Here is a 19,215-nt window from a genome sequence, read left to right as displayed (position 1 = left end):
GCACATCCCCGGCAAAGCCCAGGGGGCACGCTGCCCTGGTGGGAGCCATTCTTGCTCACCTGTGAAGCTCCCCAGCCGGCTGTGAGGGTGGGGGGGGAAGCCTAGATGGTGCACCGTGCTGGGTGGTAGCCTCAGGTGAGAGAGGAAACCCAGTGGCCCCTGCCAGCGGGTGCTCACGAGGACGTGGGTGCTCCCTCTCGACTCAGAAGCCCTTGGTGCAGGAGGTAGAGCTTGTGGCTTTGTTGTTGTCACCGGGGTGTGGCTGGATTTGGGTTTTTTAGGGGTGTTTAAAGGTCACCTCCCAGGTAGAGCCTCTGAGCACGCCGCTGGAGCAGTGGCGCATCGCTGGCTTGTGGCCACCGAGGCTGGTAAGATGCATGGAGACGTCAGGTGAGCAGCGTAGTCCCCAGGAGGAAAAGGTACCTTGGGAAGGGGGTTTGCTGACCAAGGGGTGGTCGCTAGTGATCTTGAGGGCAGATTGAGCAAACCAAGGTTACTGCCAAATCCTATTAAAAGCCCGGAGGCCTCGCAATGGAAAGCGGGGGTCAGGACGGAATAAGGCAGAATCTCACAGTAATAAGTTAAAAAAAGGGGGACCTCATAGCAGAAAGTAAGGGAAACTTTGCGTCGGGAAAAAGGAAAACAGGGGAGTAACAAAATCTTAAATAATTCATTACCAATAATCGTTTTTATTATCTGTTACATATTCTGCACAAGGCACTCCAGAAGCAGCCATGGCCCTCACGGAGCCTCCTGGCCAAAAGGCTTCAGTGTTGAGGGCAAAGGCTGAAGAGTGCATGAAAGTGAGAGAGACACAGGGGCTTGTCCCACCTTGTAACATCACTTGTCGGCATCTTCTCATCTGACCCCAGGCTGCAAAGGGTTGCAGCTCCGCTTGTAAATGACTGGGTACCATTACAGCGGTATTATCAATCAAGGAACAACGTTAGAGTAGCAAAAAGACACTTCTTTGCCCTCGGCTGGGGAGGCACACTGGGACAGCCTCCAGCGCCAGACCATTTTTAGCAAAACAATCACAAATACAATTAACTTCTTAGCTGACTTGTCTACAAAGAGGGAAAGGCTCCATACGATAAGCAGCACTCACTATTACTCTGCTGCAGAATTTAGTTCTTCCAGAGGTAATACACTCTGTTTTGCCAGCATCTAACAGCAAACCATGTAACACGAAGATGCAGAGTTAAGGTACCTGTAAATGCACTGGTTTTGTTTCCTGGCTTTTGTGCTTCCCAGGGCTGTCCTGTGTTGTGCAGCTCTGATATTTTCCAATGTTTTTATATTTGGATATAGTAATTGCTAACACAGAGCCTAAGGCTAGCAATCATAACATCTATTTACAACATGCACACTGGCTGTGTGCACCTGTTCCACCAGCCTCCCATTTGCTTCAAACATGTCAGTCTCCCTGAGGACACGTTCAATGAGAAACCACCCCCCTACCCTGCAGAGCCCTGCTTTACTTGCTGCCAAGCCTCCTGCATCCCCCTGGGCAGATTACTTTTGGAAGGCTGGCCAGGGAATATTTACCAGCTATTGAATCAACAGAGTTCAGCCACATGCCAACATTTCATGCTGTTACCTAAACGGTGTCGGAACTCTCAGAACTCCATCAAAACAGAAGTGGTTTGCACTTTGGTATTAAAAGTTATGTCCAGGCCTGAACACCTCGTTGGGAGCTGGGCCACACAGCAGGCTCCTCTGGGCAAAGATTTCTTTTCTAAGCAGCCGTTATGCAAGTACCAATCTGTGAAAAAATTTTGAAACTCAAAGAGAGAGAACCTTGATTTGACATAGTGCTCTTGCTGCACGTTCCGTAGAAGGGAAGTCACCCACATCTCTAGATCTAATGGAAAGTAGGAAAGAGGCACCAAGTGCCAGGTTCTGCGTGTGGGCTGGGGCAATACCAAGCACAGGCACAGGCTGGGCAGAGAATGGATGGAGAGCAGCCCTGAGGAGAAGGACTGTGGGGTGTTGGTGGATGAGAAGCTCAACTTGGCCCAGCAACGTGTGCTTGCAGCACAGAAAGCCAACCATGCCGTGGGCTACATCCCCAGCAGGGCGAGGGAGGGGATTCTCCCCCTCTGCTCTGCTCTGCTCTGCTCTCGTGAGACCCTCCCCGTGCAGTGCTGTGTCTTCTCTGAGGCCCTCAACATAAGAAAGACATGAAGCTGTTGGAGCAAGTCCAGAGGAGACCGTGGAGATGCTCAGAGGGCTGGAGCCCCTCTGCTGTGCAGACAGGCTGAGGGAGTTGGGGTTGTTCAGCCTGGAGAAGAAATGGCTCCAGGGAGACCTTAGAGCAGCTCCCAGTACCTGAAGGGACTGACAGGAAAGCTGGAGGGGTGTAGAGGGATTTTTAAAGGACCGAGGACATATGTTACCGTTGTCCAGGTTGGACAACCAAGGCCTGTTAGTTGAAGCTGCAGAGCAACTTTAAATTGTCCTTGGAACAAGCAGTGTGAGAAATAAAACAAGCTATGCACGAACAAGAAGCCAGGTGCAGAGCAAGTCCTGGGAACCGCAGAATCGACACAGTCATTGGCACACTCTGATCAGGTGCCTGCAGCATGTGACACGGGTGCCCGCATGGCCAGAGTCTTTTATCCAATCACCTGTGTGCAAAGTCGGGTGGACGGCCGGTTTAAGTTATAAATACGACCTGTTTGTTTAATAAAGTGAGCACGGCACGTAGCCATATTGGTGTGATTGTCGTGAATTGGCTGACTTTCCACGGGGGACCTTCTTCGCCTGGTGTCACCCGTCTGGAGATGCACCAGGATCCCTGGAGCTCCTGACCCCCCCCAACCCTCCCATCTGTTGCCCTCATCCCCACTCCCAAGCAGTGCAAGTATGTCTCAAAAGGCGTTGCCTCCAGTTAATGGCGAGAGGAGAAAAGAGACCGCTATAAACTTGTAGGATGTGTCAGGGCAGCGACTGTTACAGGCAGGTTTAAAGAAACACGCATGGAGGGGCCCTTGGTACTCTGGAGGCAGAGGGGACTGCACATGCAGGTGGGGAGGCCGGGGGAAAATGCTAATGAGTGAGAGGTGGTTAGCAGCAGTCAGAAGCTGCTGATTATCCCACGCTCCAGCTTGTTCTCAGGAGAGCTGGGAAACTCTCTCTTTGATCCTCCTGCATTTCAGCTGATAATTGGATGGGGGTTCCAGATGTTACTGCTGAGCATTTCAGAGAGCTGATGGAAAGACATATCTTGAATCAAGGGGCCTTGGACAATCCCAGAGGTATTTTCAGTGCTTTGCTAAAGGAGTGGGACACCATTCACCTTCTTGTCCCTGTTGAGTTATTGCTAGGGTTCATTTGTATTGTCCCCTGAATGGCCTTTTCTTTACCATATACATCCATAAGCTTCCACCCTTTTTTACTCAAGTTTCACAGAGAACAGAGCTGAATCTTTATTTCCTTCTGCTTAGAAGAGCTTTGAATTGGATTGAGTTTGTGTGTCATTGCTGCAGCTCTGTATGACTATTTCAATAAATGGATTTACTGATTTAGTGGCATTTAGTGGTAGCGACTGCAGCAGCAAGTCTGAAGATGCCTCCAAGAACATCAATGGAAAGGGAATTTTGAATTTGTCATTGCAAATATGCATGTTGAAAGCCTGATTCTGGCACCTAGATCTTTTCATGAACAGTACATCCAACCAAAGCAAAACACCTTGAAATACAAAGATGTAGGTTTTGTAATAAGTTGCTCATTGATGGGCCACAGATCAAGGTTTTAGCAGAAATCAGCTGGGGAAGATTTTTCCTGTCTATTCCAGGAGGAGACAAATCCAATCCCAAAACGCCTGGTCTCACAGAAGCTCAGATTACAGACTGTCATTGCAGGTTTCTTTGGATTTCCAGAATTTCTCCTGTGGCACAGTACTGGATGAATGGAGAATGACAGAGACTGAGAAAGGTCTGTTGGCTTGAAAAAAAGTTACAACAGTTATCAGCGTAGTTAAAGTACTGTAGGTGTAACAGCATGATCTCTATTATTATTCCAAAGAATAATGCCTTTCCCCAGTTGAGTAACACAAATAAGATCAGAAAAGTGCCTCTTTTGGAAAAGCATCCCGAGTGGGAGTTATGCAGTATGAAATGGCTGTATAATTTTAATGGTAAATTTCTTAGTGCAGACAAGCCCCGCTCTTGTAACAGTCCCGGGGCATGTCACAAAAGAGGGCATTAGTGTTACTAAAGGGCCAACAGTCTTCTAGGGAAATGTTTTCCATAATCAGCTATAATGTGAAATTATACAGTGCCTAGATACCATAGTGACATAGATAGATAGATAGATGGGATGTGTCAGCTACTCCCTGTAACAACGTCTTGAAGATCTCTTTATGGATGAAAACACCCAGTCACACACTTATCGTCAAGGCTTGTAGCTCCAGATGGAAGAAAAAGCTGCATTCACCCAGGCATGCCCATTCTTGTCTGTTTTACTTGGCGGTTGACCACGGGCACTGCATGGAGCCGTGTCCACTTCCAGGACTGCTGATAAGCAGGAGACTGGGACCCATCATCCCTGTGTTCTCATGAGGCAGAACAAGAGCACAGAGGGGAGAGAGTGTCTCTGTCCTCTGTAAAATGTTGTGTTTGCCTCCTGAGATAAAGGTTAAAATGCACAGAAGAATCCTCAGCAAGGGGTACCAAAGGTAACATCTCTGGTGGTGCTGAGACACCCAGGGAACAGGGATGGGAACCTCTCAGCCCTGAGCCACTCTGGAGTTACAGTTGAGGAGGCAAGTGGTGGAATCTAAAACTGGTTCACACTGCAGAGTCTGTGAACGCACTATGGGTACCACAGTCCTTGACTTCTTGAATACGAGCTCTGCTCTGCAAAGAATGTGACAGGAAGCAAATACTGAGGAATTTTCAGTATGGATGGCTGGAAGTTAAACAGACTTCTGTGCTGATCTCCATAATCAAGGGCAGGCTGTCTTGCTCCTGCAGCTGAGATTTGGGGCTGGTTTTATGCATTTTTTTGGGAATCTTTTTTTCTTAGATGATGTGAATCTTCATGTCTGGGCACTGGAGCACAAGCTGTTTCTAGTAGGTCATGCAGATCTCTTTCCCTGCTTTGTCTTGATACAGGTGTTCCAGCTGCTGAAGCCATTTTGGGGCTTTCATGCAGCAGGGGCTGCCATCAGCTCAAAGTGAAGATAAAACTGCACTGCTGAACGGGTCTAAAATGTGCAAAAAGGTGTGGGGCATGCACAAAACTGTATCTTAGTTTGAACGATGTGCTTGCTTGCTTATTTTCCTGCCACCACAATAAGCAGGATGGGGCCTATGCCTGTGCTTGATGAGACTTCTCCAAAGAAACCCCCTTGGTGATTCATTTAGTTTAAACCCCTTTTTCTCTCAGTAGAATTAAGGATCTGGGCAGATGTCAGCCGTTTTGGAAAGGACTCCTGAGTTGCTGTCCCAGAGTTGGCCTTACGACTTCTAGTATCTAGAACCTCCTCCTAGTGTACCACACCAGACATCCTGACAGCAACAGCATAGGGTTTTTCTCTTTTTCTCCTGCTGTGAACAAAATAGTTATTTCTAAGTATTTTCCAAAGAGTTTAGATGAACAATTTTAGGCATCAGGCATCAGGGTGTTTCTTCTGTGAGGATGGAAGCAAACGGTAGGGGCATATGCAGACTATGAGCATTAGCCATGGGGACCAGGAAACTAAGGGAGTGAAGGGAGGAGAAAGAATGGAGGCTCAGCCCAGAATAAAGTGGATATAACATCCCTAACCAAGCCCATTTACCTGGATTTGCACTGTGTCCTGGACTTCTCAAGGTTGACGCTAATAGGGTCACATTCATGTTACAGAGAGAAATGAGTGGCCTGGTTTGCATTACTGTATTTCATGAAGCAAACTACAAATCTGATCAGAATGAGGTATAAAATTGCAGATGTATATAGCCTCTGTGTGTGTGTGTGTTTATGTGCACGTGTGTACAAACACACAGATTACTTCCAAGAAGCACAATGTATTTGTGGTAGTCTGAAGGTTAATCCAGACTGGGACTTGATTTCCATATTCATTCACTGAGAACCCATACAATCTTTGTAGTAAACAACAAAACCCCCAAATATATTGGAACAATGAGCATTCCTGCAGTCAAATACAGCAAATTCCCTGATGAGTTATGCTAGGTCTACTCTCTCAGGTATTAGCAGGAGAGAGAGGGAGAATCTTGCACTCAAAAACTTAAAGATCCATAAAGATGTTCTTTTTTTTAGCAAGTAATAATTCTTTGGAAATTAAGGCTATTTAAAAGCAATACCATCCCAATAAATGCATTCAGTTACTTTGTCAAGACAATTTTATATTTGTTTCCTATGATGTTGCCATGTGCATCCTAATCAGTGTTTTGCTGTAATTGTAATTAGAGACCATACCTCAGAGGCAGACTCCTTAAAAACTGAATGAAAGTAACAAGCAGTGGGTGGTAACAGAACTGAGTGTCTTCTGCATATTTACAATGGATTAGGCTTTTTTATTTGAGGGTCAGTGCAGCCTTAACCTATATGCAGTGGTTTATGGCTAATGCCAGCATTGCTTCTGGGTGCAAAGCATGTGTGAGAAATTTCTGCATGCTTGATGTACTTAAAAGGGAAGACAGGAACTTAAGAAGATCTCTTTCCTGCCCTACTCATTTTCCATAATTGGCCCCAACTTCCTCCTAAGTCTTTTCCAGGTAGTGAAAAATGAAATGTGTGTTGGAACCCAGCTTTTTGCCCCTTCAGCTGTTGGCACATCTGTTCATCTGCTGAGGATGAGATGCACGTTACCATATGGCTGAAATGTTAGCGACTGAATTTCTGATGACTGCTTCCATAAAGCCAAACTAATGTTTCAGCAGCATGTCTCTTACCAATTGATATGCACAGAACCTCAGGTTTGATATTTTAGCTCTTCCTCTCTTTTTCAGGGCACAAAAAAAGAGAAAAATTAGCCTTCTTGTTTACCCAGAATCTATTGTCTGAGTGCACATGCCCGTGCATCTCTGTGTGTCTGTGTCTAACACGGGATGGCCCTTGGTGCCAGGCTGTCACTACTACTGCGTGTGTCAAGTGCTACAGGACTGTAGCTGTTCCCCTCATTTTATCCGCAGCTATGGCTAACTCTGTGCTACAGACAACAGACGAAAGGAATAGTTTTTGCAAACAGCACAATGTTCAAAATGCCTTTTTATCCTTTTCTTTTGGTGCAAAACTTTAAAGTTTTTGACTATGTACAGAGTAGTTTTCTAAGTGTGTGCTGACAACGTATTTATTTGCATGTGTGCCTTTTGAGTGTGAAGAGTGAGTGAAAATGCTTTGTGCCATGTCTGGATGCAGATTAGTTTTGGCTAGGAAAAGGAAGATGTATGACAAACAAAATCTTTTTCTCCTGCTGTGAACAAAATAGTTATTTCTAAGTATTTTCCAAAGAGTTTAGATGAACAATTTTAGGCATCAGGCATGAAAATTATGCGCAAACTGCATGCTCTGACATTTCTGCATTTGCTGCTTGTGGTGCATTGTGGCTCATAATTACTTGGTTTTGCTCAGTGACTGAGCTATTGAACTTGAGAGAAACAGAGCTATAGAAATCTATAGTATGAGATGGAGATGAATGAAGAGTGTGAGCACCTGAAGAGCAGTACTTCCGCGCTCTGCTTTACAGAGATGTTTTCTCTCTGTTTCATGAGTGAAGAACCTGAGTCTGGAGTCACTAGGTGAATTGCTGCCGTCACACAGTGATGCAAAATAGGCAGAAATAGAAATGGGAATGCCTGACTCCACATGTAGAAAAGTTCAGGTTTGGAAGTCTGACAAACAAATAAAAGTTGGTGCTAACTAGTTGCAGCAGGCAGCTTCTCTTGTCCACAAGCATGCTGCATTTGCTATGAAGCAATGCAAAGGAAGGAGCAGGAAAGTTGCTCATCTTCCAAGGAACTCAAATCCCCATGAGAAGATTCAAACGTGTAAATGCCTGCTTACATATTTTTTTTGAAATTCCCTTTACTTAGTTTTTGTTATTCTTTTCTTAATCTCATCTAAGTTTTTGTTTGATTTAAGCACTCTGTTGCAGTGTAGTCACAGCAACAAGTTTACTTCATTGAGTCTCTTTTTTAGGAATGTAAGATTTAAAAGAAAAGAAAAACAAATTCAGACAAGATAAGCCTTCATGTGGTCCTGACCCAGCATTTATTCATAGTCATGGAGGAGGTGTGAGTGAGGAGTGAGCGCAAAGTTGTTCATGTGCATTTGTCTCCTTGAGTTCACTGGAGGCTCTGCTTGTGCCTGTGACTGTTTGTAGGTATGCCTTTGAGTATGTTGTGTCCAAATACGATGTACATGGTAGAAGAGACCATGTAAGAGTTCTGGTCACAGTGACGCTGAAGTTACAGTTGCCTGCCTGTACCGGCGTTGATCTAGGTAGTCCATGAAACAATCACAGAGAAAGCACAGCAGCACAAACTTCAGTGAGAATTCCCTACACAAACGTAGGTCCGCGTTGATGGAGCTCCTATGTGATGTCTTCTCAGAGTACCAGTGTTAATTTAGGAACATTGAACTATGGCAGACGGGCACTTGCAGTCATATCTGAAACTGCAGTATAGACACAGCTCTGACTAGGGCCTATCTGTACACAGTTTCACATTGCTGTAACAGTAATTGTTCAGAAACATTCCTAGCGGCATTTGCACAGCTCTCTCCTGGGGTGCAGTTTTACTAGTGAAGAGGTGATGCATGCTCATCCCACCATTAGTAGGGCAGTGACTACACTACATCAGTTTCTAGAAGAGGAGAATAAGAACAATACAAAACCTGTCTGCAGAGATGCCCAGTGAACGATTGAAAGACTTTTGAACGTGTCAGCTCTAATTAATGTGTTTGACAGCTGTAAGCCAGCTCAGGTGGTGTGTACTTTAGCACCCCCTAAATTGGTCAAGGCATGTTCCACCTAGTGTTTAATTTGATCTTTCTAGCATGTATTAAAAGCAGTCACACCTTGATTGCACTAGACTCTTCTGAAACACTACTTCCAAAGGAGTAGCTAACAAGGTTCACCTGCCTATCCTAAAAAAAGTGCTGTTTGTCCACATTTGTATATGCATGTGAATTAAGGGAGAGACCCATGGCTTATTTGTCTGTGGCACTGTTTGATGTTGGGATGGCATGCCTAATGTTATCATCTTTCCAACGGTCACAATTTTTTAATTGTTTTAACCCAGCAACAGATTCCAACCATACCCAGATTCTTGGATAACCAGTTTTTCAGTGTATCTTTTTGTTACTGTGATTGTAGGAGGGAAGGCAGGCAGGAAGTTAGGGAAGTGGAGTAGCACAGAGTATATACACAAGTGTTGGGACACAGCCAAGCTTTAGATTAATACGTGACTGTCGTTTCACCATCTTTTGATACACGGAGTTTTTCTGAGCAGTGGTGCAGAGTGGAGTAGCACAAACAAAGGCTTTAAGGGAAAGAGAGAATCTGATGGAGGCTTTCTTCTGCATTACATCTCTGGTATCTCAAGTCTTTCACAACAGTTATGAATTAGCAATAAATAACCTCTGAGGACAGAGGAATAGAGAAGGATGCATTTTTAATTGCAGGATGCACAAAGAAGTATAGTAAATAAGTACAGGGAAGCTGTCCAGCAACTGGGACTCCAAAGGTGGCAGCTCTTGCCTTACAATGGTCAGAGAGAACAGTTACTATAACAGCAGCTTTGATACTTAAAGCCTTATTCCATTAGTGATTTCTGTAAATGTGTTTTTTACATCATAGAGACATCACTTGAGTGTAGCTAAACTTGTTGTTTCCCAAAACCTTTGCAGAGAAGGGCAATCTCTTGCTCTGTTGTGGAGGACTAGAACACTGGAGTGTCACGTCAGTAAAAACTTGCTGTTAGTTTTAAGAGAAATCGGATTGTGCCCTTTAAACTTCTTGTACAGATCTCAAGGTTGATTCTGATCTACATAACCCCAAGACAGCTGAACTTCAACCAGTAAGGAAGAGCGGCGCATCAGTCCTCCTACCATCTCATAGGTTTTCCAGTGCCATGTCCTTTGACAGCACATCACAAAGCAAAATGGTCACTTGGTGCACAGCCAGCCTCCCAGGGCAGTTGCAGGGTGATTCTTGCTGTGCAGTATGTGCAGCAGCGTACAAAGGTCTCTGAGCTGTGGGCCAGGTGACTGTTTACAGTGTAACCAGTATACCAAGTCAGAGAGAGAACAGAAAACGCGTTCCCTGCATGTGAAGTTATTCATGATTTAGAAGAATGGAGCAGCTAGTTTAGAGTTAGTCCTTGTCTCCCAGATAAAACTTCCTTCACTTCTCCCCGACATTTAATTCCTCTAGGGTTAGAGTACTGATCTACTGAGACTGGTCACAGAGCTATACAGGGCACTTGTAGGGAAGGTGGTTTGGAGAAGACATTTTGTGAAAATAGTTTGATGAGGAGAGAGTTCCTTAAAGCACCATTGACCACCCCCAACCCTGACCACGCCCAACGTCTGACCCTAAACCCGACCCCGACGTCTAACCCTAACCGGCGCCTAACCCTAACCAAGCGCTCCAAGCGCGCGGCTGCAGTACCCAATTCCTGGCCGCCAGGTGGCAGCAGCGCCCCACCAGCCCCGTGCTGAGCAGGGGCCGCGCGAGCACTGGGCGGGGTCTCAGCCCAGTTTACGCCACCGGAGCCCGGGAGTGCCCGCTGCGGCTGCGGGGTGCCCTGCGCTCTGCCCTTCGCCCACTCGCAGCCCAGCCGCTATTACCCCTTGCCTCCGTACTAAAAAGCACCCGCGTGGTTCGAGTGGCTAAATCCTTTGCATCTGACAGCTTTACAGTTGGGTGGCTCTTTCTGCCCGTGCCCCCGGCCCACCAGGAGGGAGCAGCAGCAGCATGGGGAACCCCTGGCACAAGGTGCAGGGGGGGCGGTGCATGGTGGGGTCCTACGGATAAGCCCCGGCGATTGCTGTTGTTCCAGGAGAAATTTAAACAGATGCGGGTACCACTGGGCTTGCTTTAGTCACAACTCAGAGCCGGGCTGCCACCCCAGCGAGTGGCAGGAGCAAAGGGATACAGCACGGCTTAGATATGCTTCTCAAACCGTTGGGATACAGCACGGCTTAGATATGCTTCTCAAACCGTTGGGATACAGCACGGCTTAGATATGCTTCTCAAACCGTTGGGATACAGCACGGCTTAGATATGCTTCTCAAACCGTTGGGATACAGCACGGCTTAGATATGCTTCTCAAACCGTTGGGATACAGCACGGCTTAGATATGCTTCTCAAACCGTTGGGATACAGCACGGCTTAGATATGCTTCTCAAACCGTTGGTCAACGTCTGAAGTTTTTAGGAGTTTCCTTTGGTCCTGTCAGTTCTGCAAATCCATCACCTGACTGTCCCAGGTGATTCATCTCCTCAGTTCCAGGCTGCTCCTCAGATCTTGATCTTCTTTCTGCCTGCTTTAACTCACACACTCCTTCGAGTACACTTAAGTCTTTGAACAAGCAATTACTATTCCAGTAGACAAATTTTTCCAAAAACACCTGAATTTGAGAACACCTGTGTACACAACTTGATCATCTGTTGTTTCTCTGCTCTCCCACTGATTAACTGGACTGGGCTTTAAACCAGCCTTGGATTAGGGCTACACTAGGGACAAGGCGTGGTTCTGCCACTTAGCTGCTTCAGCACTTCACATTTCCTAATTCAAAATACTTTTTCTCTAACAGACAACACAGAACAAAATGCCAAGACTCCAGGTGTTACAACAAACAAAAAAGCCCCAAACCCTAAACAGTGCCTCTGAACTGTTTCCCTTTCCATCCAACGAGTGGAAACTTCCTCAGTAAATGACAAGTGTCCATGACCACCCAAGTGACCTGTGCTTACTGAGCAGGAAAGCAAACAATACCTTTTCAGCTGGCACATGTATCCAAATATATACCCAAAGAAACTCCGTCAGCGTAACTTGCAAAGAGCCCTGCGATCTTACAGCCTTACCTGTAGTGAGTGCCCCTCTAGGGAACTGCAGAGCTGTGGACTCTCAGACGTACTGGAGCACATCTCTTGCCTGCCTGAAACGTTCAGGAGGCTCTCGGATATCCAGGCAGCAGCAGAAAGCGTTCTGATTTTACAGCAAGGCTGACCACACTGGCGAGTTTTCTTTTGCATGCTCACGCCTGGAAGCCAAACCAGAACAGCTGCACACACAGCAGAGCAATTACTCAGCACACCTACACCAACAGAGCTCTCCTAAAGCACACCTGGAGCCATTCATACCCCAAGTCAACATCTACAGCGGAACTTGGCCACAAGCTTTGACACAATGTCATTTTGCGGTCAAACTGGTGCACATCAAAAAATTAGTAAAACGCACCTCCTCCTCTGCCACGTCAGGTATCGTGCTCCTTCAGTTCAGCTGTAACTGTTACATTATTTCCCAAATGCAAAGCCAAACAGAGCAAATATAACCACAGCATGCTCCTTAAAAAGCAACTCTGCGCAGGCAACCGTTCATTGTGTGTGACCAAGGGAAGATGTGACCACGGCCCTTCAAACTTTCGGGAAGCCTAGGCAGGACTAAACGGTGCTTGCAAACAAAGAACATGCCTGCTCGTTAAGACAGGCTGGTCAAGTTTACCACCAAAACTCTACATCAGCATTTGCCACCCCTGTCCAGCTTTGGGTAGCCAGAGCTGCACTCGGATCACTTGAAAGCATCTCCCAGTAGCGGCCAGTACTAAGCTCAGAACTGTACCTCCCTGACACCTGCATGGCGGAAAACTCAGACTGTGCCCCCTTCTCCTTAAGGTGCCTTAGAGCTTGTGACAGGAATTTCATCCACTGCTTGGAAAAGCTCCAAGGTTGCAGCTTAAGGGAACCAGAGTTCCCTGGGTCTCAGAGTAATTCCAGAGCTAAAGCGGTGACAGACATCAGCTCTAGGTCAGATGATACATGCCAGCACTCACCACTGACCCAGGGTGGCAACCTGCTCCCATCCGCTACCTCCTGACCTAGGAAGCCCCTTAGGGAATTACAGCAGCAGTTTGCCAATGGAAAAACCACAACAGCACGACACGGTGACTCAAAGATCTAAAATAGACCCCTTGCGCCTACAGAAGCTGGTGCTAAAAACACAACAGGTGAACGAGAGAACATTAACTGCCATGACTGATACTAGAGCAAACCTCACTGGGCACTTAAGGAGAACAGCAAAACCAGAATAGTAGCAAAAGCCTGCGTGCCCAGGACTGTAATAAAAGAAAAAACCCTGCCTGGAGATTGTTATGAGCACAAATAATACACATCCTCTTCAGTTGCGATCTGAGTTAAGACAGAAAACAAATATCACAACACACCCATATTGATTAGTTGCAACAGCTCGCCTCTCACCGTGTCTGTTATGGGTCACAGGTTCTCCCGCTTGTCTCAGCTACGTTGGGCACCAGTTGCTGTAGCTGGAGCCCAACTCAGGCAGCCTCACACAGGGCACCCACTGCTGCAGCACAAGCAAGCTATCAGGCTGCAATAAGGCTTTTACCATCAGTCAGATTCTACTGTCTGTGCTGTTTCTCCTTCCTCCAGGGATGGGATGGGATGGGATGGGATCAGATCCCCTCTCCCACACTCCTCAGGGCTATTTAACTACTTAGCGGGAACGAGCTACAGCTGCTCATCATCCATGTCCCTCAACCCACTGCCTTGGAGGCAAGGTCACAGCTGCATGTTATCAATACTCATCAACCCTCTGCCTTCACTCCTCTGCACTCCAAGAAATTGCAGGAAAGACAGTGACAGAAACCTGTGTTGGAACTAAGTGCCTGGTCAATGCCTCCAAGTAACAGCAGCTGTGACATCCAGACAGACTGTGAAGGGACAGATGGATCCAAGAATTAAATTAGGGAATGAGGTAAGTAAAAGGCACAGAGAAACAGAGACCTCTGAGTTCTGGAGAGTATATTTTGATGTACCCAATTTCTGGTTTTGTGGCTCAGAAAGAACAGAGCCCAGGTTTTGTCGCAGCAGTTATATGGCTGCAAAGGGAAGGCGAGAGCCAGCAGCAGAACTCCTTCCTGGCACCTTCTGTGTAGGAGCAGCGGCCAGACGTTTTCGGTTTCGGAGCAGGGCTCCGTGGGAGTGACAAAGTGAGGGGACTGTTTTGTGGCCGAGAAGGAAAACCATGACACCACCATACAGGAAGCAATTCCATTTTAATAGTCTCCAAAGTGTCACGGTTCGAAAGGAAGAACAATAGGGTAAGAGCACGAATATGCAGCCAATACCGACAGAAGCAGCGTTGGTAAGCTTCTCAATATTGCTTTTTGGTATTTCACAGGGAAAAACATTGAGCCTAATATTTCTCATCTGTAGAGTTCTTGGGGGCTTTGGGGAGAAGGAAACTGACACTCTTACTAGGTTGTCTGAGAATCACAGTTTACGGTTACTCAATGTCTTCTGGTCTCACAGGATGAGGCAGAGGTATAATTGATTTCTTCTCTGTAACTCTGCAAAGAGCTTTCCTCGTACCTATGGCAAAAGAAAATAATGCTATTATGAAAGACAGTCATTGCACAAAGCCACGTTAAATGACTTCTCTATTACGTTAAGATCATTTTTCAAGAAGATTTCCTAGAATATCTTGAGTTGCAAGTGACCCATAAGGATTCATCAAGTCCAACTCCATGCTCCTTGCGGGACTACCTGAAACTAAACCATATGACTAAAAACATCATCCAGATGCTCCCTAAGCTCTTGACAGGTTTGGTGCCCTGACTGAACGCCCTTTCAGTGGATAAGATTTTCCTAATGTCCAACCTGAACTTCCCCTGACGCAGCTTCATTCCGTTTCCTGCAATCAAGTTTCCTAACTGATGTACTCTTCAGTAGGAAAAGCTATCTAAAGCAGAATACAGAATCCCATTCATCAACAACTATCTGAACTTGTACAGGCCCAGGAACCCTCAACACAAGAACCTTTCCATTCAACTTAAGGCACAACAACCACTTACCGTAAGCATCTTCATCTGGCTCTCCACTGCTAGCAGAGTAGCGCTCCGATAGTGTCCGGTGCTGCGGGCATTCTGGGCGAGCGGGAGTCAGATTCAAATACTCATGGAGTTCAAGATCTGATCCGTTTATTGTACAAACCAGGTACACTTTTATAAGGCACTCTATAAGCGTGTGATAATATGATTGGCTATTTTACAAGCGTATAATAATATGATTGGTTAACAATTGTTTATTGGCAAGATTTCTGTTTCTACTTTTTCAGGCACGTAGGCTCTTTTCTGTTGTTTCCCAGCTCCTCTTATCGCGTCCTGCTGGCCCTGTTTTTGTGCAAGCACCTGCAATTTGTTCCTCCCTCTTCATTCCACTGTTCTGATTGTGCCCTCGTCTTATTTCTTCAGTATTTTTCCACTTGCTTCAAAGTTCAGTATAATCATTCAATACAGCAAAAGCCCCAACACCTCCCCCTTTCTTTTTAAATACAGCATTAATACAGCTTTGGAAACATTGTAAAAGACAAGGCACTAAAAGTAACAAAAGAATAACAAACAACAATATATTATGCAAAGCAGAAGCAAAAGCAATATTCATTAGGCCTATTCCTAAAAATAATGCCATCGTTCACATTTACAATAATGTTGTATTATATGAGATTCAAAACTTTTTCTGATAATGCGAACCCAGAAGATGAGTTCGTTTCGATGTTCTGCTAAAAATATCTGTCCGAAGGCTTCATAAGATTGTAAGGCCTCATTTATACCTGAAAAGTAGGGGCATGTGTCCCAGTAAGAAGGGAAAAACCGCCGGAACTGAAACGTAGGAAAACCTTCCGCCTATATGCTCCAACCCTTTTACAATATCCACAATATAGAGTAACTGTTGAATTACAAGAAGTAGCACATATAGGACAAGAATTTTCTGTTTCTATCGGTCCTTGCCCAAAAAGATCCTGCAACGCACGCACGATACGGTCACAGTGTAACAAAGACAATTCACCGGAGGGTAATTGACATTGTATCTCCCGAGGTGACTGCTGCAAGATGGGCAGAATAATGTATGTTAACTTATCTACAAGCCGCTTTTCTTCATTTGGTCGTGGCGGTCGGAATAACCTTTCTCGATGCTGTGCCCACTGAGCCCACTGATCCCTCCTGTTCATTTAGGAGTCAATCCTGTCGTAGTCACCCTGCTTTTTCTTTTCAGTGGGTCGGTTTTCAATCCACGGGCGAACCCATTTTGCCGGAATCCACTTGGTCACTGCCCCTGTGGAGATACATGCATAACCCCGACCCCACGTTAATAAATTATGAGGTCCTGACCAACAATTTGAGACAGGGTCAAATACCTGGACAGCTATGTCACGATTCGAAAAATCGTTGGGATTGTTAGAAAAGTGATAGAAAATCGGCTGTTCAGTACATTCCGTTCTGGGATTCAACCAGTTCAGTACATAGCATGCTTTTGCCACTATTACATGAGGACTCCTCTCCCCCTCTTTTCGAAAAACAGACAGGTAATGTTTCAATGATTGATGGGCACGTTCAATAATTGCCTGACCACCAGAATTATTCGGAATTCCGGTAACGTGCTTCACCTGCCATTGCAGCAAAAAGGTCTTTATTCTGGCACTAAGATATGCAGGGGCATTATCTGTTTTTACCATATCTGGGCGGCCCAGCACAGCCATGGCTGACATCCAATGCTGAATACAGGCAACAGCATTGGTAGATTTATGAGCAGTCGCCCAAATAGCTTTCGAGCAGGTATCAATTGTGACATGGACATATTTAAGTACTCCAAATGGGGTGAATTCTGTAACATCAGTTTGCCAGATTTGTCGAGGTTGTAACCCTCTAGGATTTGTACCTTCCTGTTGAAGAGGTGTTAACCTGGCACAATCAGGACAGGCCGCTATGACAGTCCTAGCGTCTTGACGACACAGACCAAACTGTTTTTGGAGAGACCGGGCAGATTGGTGAAAAAAGGCATGTGACTCTGTTGCTTGTTTTAGAGGAGAATTTTGTAATACTGGGGATGCCACCTGAGTGTCTATATAAGCATTACCTTCTGATAAGACACCAGGTAAATCCAGATGACTTCTGATATGCGTGATCCACCAAGGAAATTGTCTAAAATTTATTTCATTCCACATCTGAATAACTAGGGCCATAAGTCTGTCATTCGTAAAAGACCCTAAAAGGGAACGCGAAAGACGCGAAACTATTCCAACAACATATTTAGAATCACTCACAACATTAAGAGGGACATTGCGAAATTCCTGAAACACCATTAACACTGCTCTTAATTCCAAAACTTGAACTGAACCTTCCATTTGTTCTATATGAGAAATCCAATTGTTCCTGTCATCCCTATAGGCATAGCCACACTTTTGAGTTTTGCTACTAGCGTCGGTAAAAACCGTAAGTGCATTTTTTATAGGATTTTGTTGCTGTAAAGATTTTTCCTCCAATACTAAGGAAGTTTTAAATAAGGGATGATTGGGATAATGATTATCTAATTGAATACCTAGGGTTGCCACTGCAAAACACTCAGAAATCTGAATCCACCAGTCAGCCAAGGACAAATTTTTCACAGGTAAAATAATTTTTTCAGGGTCGCAGCCTGCGAGAGTACGCAAACGTTCTCGTGCCTTCAGCAATAACTGTCCTACTGCATCCACTCTAGTAGTAACTGTGGCTTTTAAGGTGTTACTGTGGAAAACCCATTCTAACCGAATCATAGATCGATCAACGGGCAATTGTGCTATTATAGCCACAATTTCTGTGTCTCGGTTATACACGAGTAGGGTAAATGGACAATTCAATAGTCGCCTGTCCACTCCAACATTTTGAATTTTCTGTGTAATTTTCTCTAGGGCTTTTTCAGCTTCAGGTGAAAGAGATCTGGGATCAGCGGGTGACGAGCCACCCTTCAATAATGCCAATAAAGGAGCCAAATCCATATTGGTAATTCCACAGAAAGTTCTTAACCATTGAATGTCTCCGACTAGTTTCTGGACATCGTTGACGTTTTTTATATTTGGGACACTAATAATTTTTTGTGGCTGGATTCTTGTTTCTGAGATGCGCAGACCAAGATAATTCCAGGGCGCTAGTTTTTGTACCTTTTCTTTTGCTATAACCAATCCAAAGGTCTGCAGACTCTGTATAAGTTCCTGTTCTTTTTCAGGGGCTAGTGTGTGAGGGCTGGCTATTAAGAGATCATCCATATAATGATAGGTAATAAGGTTAGGATTATTCTCTCTCCAAGATTGTAGAGCTAAATCCACAAACCACTGACATATTGTTGGGGAGTTTTTCATACCCTGAGGTAGTACTACCCACTCATACCTTTTTGCTGGAGCGGCACGGTTTATAGCTGGTACTGTAAATGCAAATTTTTCACAATCATCCTCATGCAGAGGAATAGTGAAAAAACAATCTTTTAAATCAATAATTAATAGGTCCCAATTTTGTGGTAACATAGTGGGAGAAGGCAGTCCAGGCTGAAGGGCACCCATGTCAACCATTTTTTCATTTATTGCTCTTAAATCATGTAATAATCTCCATTTTCCTGATTTCTTTTGAATTGTAAAAATGGGTGTATTCCATGGGCTAACAGAAGGTCTGATGTGGCCTAAATCCAATTGTTCTTGGACTAATTCTTGAATGTGTTGCAGCTTCTCTTGAGGTAAGGGCCATTGATCAACCCATACGGGAGTTTCTGATTTCCATTTTAATTTTAAGGTTGGGCGAGAGCTGCTATCAATGGCCCCAATCAAAAATCTGTAGAGATTCTCATTCCCCATTGGGAAAGTACATCTCTACCTAACAAGGACAAGGATGTGTGTAGGACATAAGGTTTTACCCATGCTTGATGTCCTTCTTGATCCATGAAAAGAATGAAGTTTTTACTGACCTGTGTCAGACGACTTCCCCCAATGCCTGAAATGGTTGAACCCGCACTATCTAATTCCCACATGGTAGGCCAAACTGAAAAAGGAAGAACAGTAACATCAGCACCAGTATCAATCATCATTGAAACATTAGGAAGATTTAGACCTTGTGGACCAGATATCTTAACATTACATTTTGGCCGCTCGGCACCAATAAGTTGACAAAAGGCAATGTTAGGCATACCCGTTGAGCCAAATGCACCTTGACCCCTGTC

The 19,215-nt window shown here is 45.2% G+C and overlaps 2 long non-coding RNA genes across 2 annotated transcripts; both read right to left on the bottom strand.

Annotated features, from left to right (window-relative positions):
• Positions 1-14,230: 14,230 nt before the first annotated feature.
• LOC308070992 lies at positions 14,231-15,101 on the bottom strand. Its single transcript, XR_013930958.1, has 2 exons — positions 15,048-15,101; positions 14,231-14,565 (listed from the first exon to the last, which is right to left on the bottom strand). It is a non-coding gene; the product is annotated as an uncharacterized lncRNA (long non-coding RNA).
• Positions 15,102-15,151: 50 nt separating this feature from the next.
• On the bottom strand, positions 15,152-18,957 carry LOC308070988. Its single transcript, XR_013930952.1, has 2 exons — positions 18,346-18,957; positions 15,152-16,695 (listed from the first exon to the last, which is right to left on the bottom strand). It is a non-coding gene; the product is annotated as an uncharacterized lncRNA (long non-coding RNA).
• Between the last annotated feature and the right edge of the window lie 258 nt (positions 18,958-19,215).

The sequence above is a fragment of the Falco punctatus genome (genome assembly GCF_963210335.1).
Source record: "Falco punctatus genome assembly, chromosome: 10".
NCBI classification, from domain to species: Eukaryota; Metazoa; Chordata; class Aves; order Falconiformes; family Falconidae; genus Falco; species Falco punctatus.
Note: the sequence above shows the minus strand (reverse complement) of the source record. Positions and strands in the feature narration are given on the sequence as shown.